We start from the raw sequence: 6539 nt of genomic DNA on the forward strand, positions 1-6539 counted from the left end.
AAAACATAAAAGTATTTTAAAATGAACACAGTAAGGCTGTTGTAAAAGATATTTCAATATTTATTGAATGCATATGGAGCTGGCTGATGACAGACATAAAGATGTTTGAATAAATGATGTGAGGCTTAACAGGCCACACAGAGCAGTGTCTCAACAATTAAAGCTACTTTTGACTCCTCCAGTTGACAATGAAGCAATCAGGTTCTGCAATCTTCTGATTTAGAAGCTTCCAACTATGAACTTTCTTCTTTATCTGAATTCACTTTTCTCAAAATTACACTCAGTGCTGTTTATTTCACTTAAATCTAGATTTAAAAAAAAAAAAAAGTAGGTAAGTCTGAGCAAGTGTAAAAAGTGACGGCATTTGAGCTGGTTTGAAAGGACTGTCTTGTGGAGGTGACTCTTGCGCTTAAAGAATACTAGATTTAAAACAGGTTTGATTCACACTGTATATCTTGCATGTGATTCTACTGTTAACTGTTACTTTTAAATTTTATATAAATAATAGCAGTCCAAGTAAGAGCAAATGAAAACAGAAATGGCACAAGAAGAGAATGAGAAGAGAAAGTGTTTGTACAAACCATACCTCAGTGGAAATCCAGTTTGCACTATTTTTTTAAATAATTGTCCATCACTCCCAGCTGAGTTTTTCATTTGTTGTTTCTGTGTCATGGTGAGATAGACAAAACCTTTGGGGGAAGGATGCTATCCCCAGCTCTTGCATGGGATGACACAACCTAGCTGCTGCTATCTGCTCTTAGAAGAAGCACTTTCCATTTCCAGAATCCTGTATTAGTGGTGAAAGATGGCCACATTTCCAAACCCTTCTGCTCTTTTTGACCGCTCCTTCTAAGTTTTCTTTTTAGTGATGACCTCAGAAGCTGTGAATTCTGCATGAAAAAGCAGAGAGGGACAGTACCTGCTTTGGAACAACTGGACTCTGACAGATTAGTTAGCATTCTGATGATAATACACGGCAGGTAAATTAAAAGCCTGGTTTGCCAGAAGGGAATTAGTTTCTTGGAATTTGAATGCACTTTATGACTCCCTGCAACACCAGATCAGTAGCCATAATACAGAACTGCCTGCAGTCCCTTCACCACAGACCTCTACTCACAATTGTGGGCCTGAGCTGCAGCTGCTGATTCATCTCAAACACAACACCCACCACCATTCCTGTCTTGCAGCTGCTGAGTCATTTCCAACCTACAGTCACAAAACCCTCTGTCAGTTCCCTCTGTCCTGTCCTGTGTCTCTCCACTTATTTCTGTTCTGGAATCCTCATAAAGTTCTGCTTGTGCCATTCCCCACTACACTGTTGCCTGGCCTTTGTAGGCACTCCCAAGGAAATCTGCTTTCAGTCATCTTCTGGGGTTCCCCATTACAGACTGCAGTATCCCCAAATTCTCCATCAGTTTTGGATCCCAGCATCAAAATCAGCCAGTAGGCATGCCTTTAGTTTCCTGGGGCTATCCCATTCTCTGAGGAATACAGCCTTGGGGTAGGATGCAGAAATTCAGTGATTATGATCTTTCGGTCCATTTCCTTTCTTCCCTTCATTGGCTCCTTCTTGCCTCAAGGCCCTCACTGCTCCATCTTGGGAATGACTTTACAGCCTCATCCACCTCCTCATTACAAATCCAATGGGGTTTTGACCTCACACAGGAGAGTCATCTGATGCAGACAGTGATAACCTTCCTGGTGCTGCCAATTGTCCCGAGCTTCACTGGACTGGAGAGCTGCTTTTACTGGATTTCATGCTCCAGCTCTTTCAACCTGATGAGGGAGAAAGCATACATTAACTAGTCTGCTTTATCCCCCTCCCTCAGCCCAGCCTGAGAGCAGTGGCCCATGGGCTGCTCTGCCTTGGGTATTTTCATCATCTTTGCACCACACTGAGTCATGTTGCAGAATTTGCTAAGGAAGGAAAATGTGAAATACTGACTCACAATCCCTAGAAAGAGAAATTATTGCTCTAACTGGGTTATCCAACTCTTTCAGTGTATTCATCTTTCTCATATCCTGCTCATTCTCCACCATTGTATGGACAGGGAAATGCATATCCACTGTTCCTCTTTGCCTTAGAGCCTCAGCTTCAAAGTCCATGGGCAGTCATTGTACTACACTAAAATCCACTCCCTTGGCTACAGAAATGAACCTGGATCTCTTGGTCCGGCTAGAAAAGCACAGCCTTAAGCAGGAATCTGTTTTCCACTGTAGTCAGTGTGACAGTAAACAGAAAGGGCCATGAGGATTCCAGGGAAGGTCCAGGCCATGTGAAGTGAGGTTTTGGAATGGGGGTCATTCCTCTGTCATTCCTCTTCAGAAGTAAGAAGTGAAGTTAGCCTACTAATGTGCAGGCCAGGAGACCCAAAGCAAAAAAAGAGTTTTAAATATGTCCAACTAAGGCCCAATATGCAACAATGTTTTAAACAAAACAGTTAATTGAGGATAGATTTTTAAAATGTAGTACAATCAATGGGGTCACAGTGCTGGCAAAGGATGATTTAATTCTGGGAACAGAGATGAAGCAGTGGGGAAAAAAGTAATTATTAATTTAATTCTTTCAACCTTTTCTCTATTGTGTGGGATGCATACAGGCTGAAATTTTCGCACATATTTGCATTCACACATTCAAAACAGAGAACAGACAGAAAAATATGTATACAAGGTCTGAGATGGTCAGAGAAATATTCTATTACTGTCAGCCACACTGAGAAAAAAAACCCAAAACATTAGTCAGACAGTCTGGTTCTCCATATTTATTTTTCTTTCAAAAAGTTTTTTTGCAGTTTGATTTTAAGAACTCTTCAGAGATAGAGCAGTAGTGCTTAATTTTTTTTAAGCTTAAATCTTTCTTTTCAAAGCTTAAATCTTCTCATTTTGCATTTCACGCTTTTCCTCTTTTTTTATATATACTTTGCTAGGGAACATACATAACCACAAACAAAACAAAACAGAAGTCAGAACTCTCTGTACTTGAGCAAGGATTGTGTAGTCACTGTTTCTTTTTAAGGCCATGGCTTCTTTTGAATTTGGAGTGTCCATCACTCAGTAAAGGGCAGTCCAGCCTTCCTCTGTCCTGCCCCAATCCTCTGTTTCTGCTGGCTCAGTGCAGAGTAGCATTTGTGTGAGTGCACAGTTAACTGCATCAAAAACTCACCCAATAGAAAAGTGACCTAATAAAACCCGTGTTTAAAGTGATTCTGTCACCTAATACACCCCATTAACTGAGCCACACCAGCTCTAGTGTTGGCAAAGGAAAAGATGTAGGAGCAAGCATCCAGTGGCAAGAACTTCTGCTGAAGCAGGAGTGTGAGCTTATGCCAGAATGAATATGTCATCATGACCTCAGTCATAGTAAGAGTTTTCACATCTAGCATCTATTTACTTACCTACTTCAGTGAAATGAAGAATTTCAGAGGTGCAGCTGAGGACTTGAAAGTATCCCACACTCCACGTAAGGAATGCAGAACACCTTTGAAATACAATCTTATGCTGATTTGGGTACAGATTACTTCAGATGCAGAGATCTCTGTAGAGAACACGTCCCTTGAAGTTGCTTTACTAATTGCTCTGCAGGACTGAAAATTCCTTGTTCCAGTCCCACTCCCTCTTACCCTTTCTGATGCAGATCTGTTGAAGCTTCTGTCCTACTCCTGTGTTAGGGTATATACCTCCTGACACCCAGTGCATTGAACTGGGTATTATTACACCATTCAGTAGGATCCAGTAGAGTGAAAATTTATTTTACAACCAAACATGTTATTTATTTGTTGAATGTGACATTCAACAATTCCACTCAATGGGTATTCCTGAGAAATTGATCTTCTAACCTCCTGAAGTATATTTCTAATGAGCACTTTCTGGGCCAAATCTAAAGTCTTCTTAAGACAAGCAGGAAAAAAGACCGCTGAATGTCTTGGACAGCAAGCTGAATCTGATCTAAGACCCGGTGTAGAAATCTCAATGCCTATAAATCAGAATATATATTATATATTATATATCTCCTTGCATGTGCTTAAGTCTGAAGAAACCATCATAGGCCCAGGATAACTGTTATCTTGATTTGATGAGCTAATTCTCCGACCTGGCTTTGGGGCATCTAGAAAAGAAATGTGAAGAGCTTGAATGAAAGGATGATTGCTAATAGTAGAAAAGGGGAAAAAACCTCCACAAACAAGAAATGTCAACCACCCCCCAAGACTACCAAAAAAACCCTCCAAACAAAACCAATACAAATGAAAATCAACACAAAACCAAACAAAATGAAAGTAAAATCTAAGGGATCTTAACATAAATCTGTACGTAAATTTCAGGAGTATGAAAGAAATATGGTACAGCAAAAAATGGTTGGGTTTAAATGTGAGTTTGAAAATAACTAGAAAATTGTCTTCTACACTAAGTGCTGAAAAGTCATCATCAGAGTTCTAAAATGCAGTCTGAACAGAGATTTAATTAGAGTGGGCAATTTGGACTGGCAAAGTCAATGGCAAGGGTTAATAAGACATGAGATGGGTTTTTCTCAGTAGAATAGGTGCTTTGCAAGATGAGTTGTTTCTACATTGATGTTGTTAGATCACCATCTAGAGGTCATTTAAAACACATGCTTGTCATTTGACTGGATTAAAAAAATACTATTTCTGTTTACTAAAGCTGTTTGAGCCAAACAGCACAATTTGCTAATAATTGCTTAAGCACTGAAGTGGGAAATTCATTACATTTTCCACTCCACTTCTACCAGTTTTATAGAACACTTCTTGTTCAGTTTCAGTTAGTTGTCAGCTACAGAAATATTCGGGATTAAGTGTGATTTTTTTTCACTTTAGGTAGTTTCCTATTGTTATGATCCTATCCCCTTCATTCTCTTTTTTACCTTTCAGCAGAGACATACTTTTAAAAAAAATATTCCCAAAAGCTTTCACACTCTTTCCTTGCTTTGGGGTTTTCTTAGCTACATAGGGTGAAAGTCCACAGTGTTTCTGCCTAACAGAATGCAACACCTTTGTATGTCAGATGGTGTCATGATGTCACAATGTGCCACAAACAAGACTGTGGTGGTTGCTACTTCCAGACTCCATTACCTGAAAAGCAGCAAGGAGCAAAAGTGTCTTGTGCTAGACAGCAAAATAGGATGAGGATTAATTCAACCCTGATAATTTTCCTGGGTTTTGCCATCTGTCTGATGAGTTTCTTCCCGGCCACTTACTGCTCAGTACCAGTGAAAAGTCAGAGCATGATTCGCACTGCCGAGATTGAACAGGAAGAGGAAAGCAGTCCAACAGCAGGTGAGAGGATGGGCTGAAGAGAGAGAGGATGAGAAATAAGGGTCTTGGAGAGCAGCTAAGGGCAGGAAATGAGATTAGGTGTGGACACAGAAGAAAAAAATGTCTTGTAAAAATAAAATCAGAGGAGGAACAACAAGATATATGTCAAGGGGAAGTGGAGGTCAGATGATCCCTAAGGAATAGGGAGCCTGCAAAGGAGTAGGATATCAAGGCCACCCCACAGGCCTAAACAGGACAGGCCTGGGATGGAAGTCAGGGTCAGCCAAGAGGTCACCAGGGAGGTCCATGATGTTGAGACAAGTCCAAGTTCAAGGAGGAATACCAGTCAGTGTGAGGACCAAACCTAGTGATGGTGCCCAGGGTCAGACACAGTCCAGTGATGGCCCAGCCCTACTCTCACTCGGGGCAGAGGACATGAGGGACACACAAGTTCAGGCCAGTCATAGATGTTAAGGCCTCTTATATCACCTGCAACTCTGACTGCAGCCTCCTGTCTCAGCTGTTCCCTCACACCCTACAGAGATCTGAAAGGAAAGGTCCAGGACACGCCTGGAGGCCAGGGTGAAATAATGAAAGAAAATAGAGTCAGACACAGTCCCATGACTACCAAGCAAGTCTGTAGTGACAATGCACATTCAAGGTCAAACCAGGAGGTCAGTTTGCAGGTCAGGATACACAATAGCAGGGTCCAGGCACAGCTGTGATAGAGACAGAGCTGGAGATAAGTATATTTGCAGCAGACCACAAATAGAGATCTGAGACCCATATCCAAGCTTAAATACAGCTCTTGGACCCATGGAATTTAGGTAAAGGCTCCAGTCAAGGCTTTTATGGGCTATTACAGCCTACTGCTAAAGTCATGGCCCTGAAAAGATAAAAGAATGTATCTGGGGTAACTTTTGTAATGGAAAATACAGGAAAGGAGAAAAACATGAGATGCAAAGTGTAGTGAAGGAAAAGCAATTACTAAAAGAAAATATGTCAAAACCTGAAACACAGAAACAAGAAAAGGACAGAAGAAGCAGAGAGAGGGAACAGGTATGAATGAAAAGCTGCTTTTCATTGATGAAAGAGGAAGTGGACATACAGTGAAGGTGAAGAGAATTTGAAAGTTTAGAAAGCAGAGAGAATAAAACAGGAGAGACACAGTGGTAAAAAGGCTTCATGTATGAAAGAAGTGAACAAGAAGAAAGCTGATGTTGTTCCCTTTTCCCCTCATTTACAGTCTGGGAGGAAATGGAGGAGTCATTT

This window comes from Passer montanus, unplaced genomic scaffold, assembly GCF_014805655.1.
Source record: "Passer montanus isolate IOZ18808 unplaced genomic scaffold, ASM1480565v1 scaffold39, whole genome shotgun sequence".
Taxonomy (NCBI): Eukaryota; Metazoa; Chordata; class Aves; order Passeriformes; family Passeridae; genus Passer; species Passer montanus.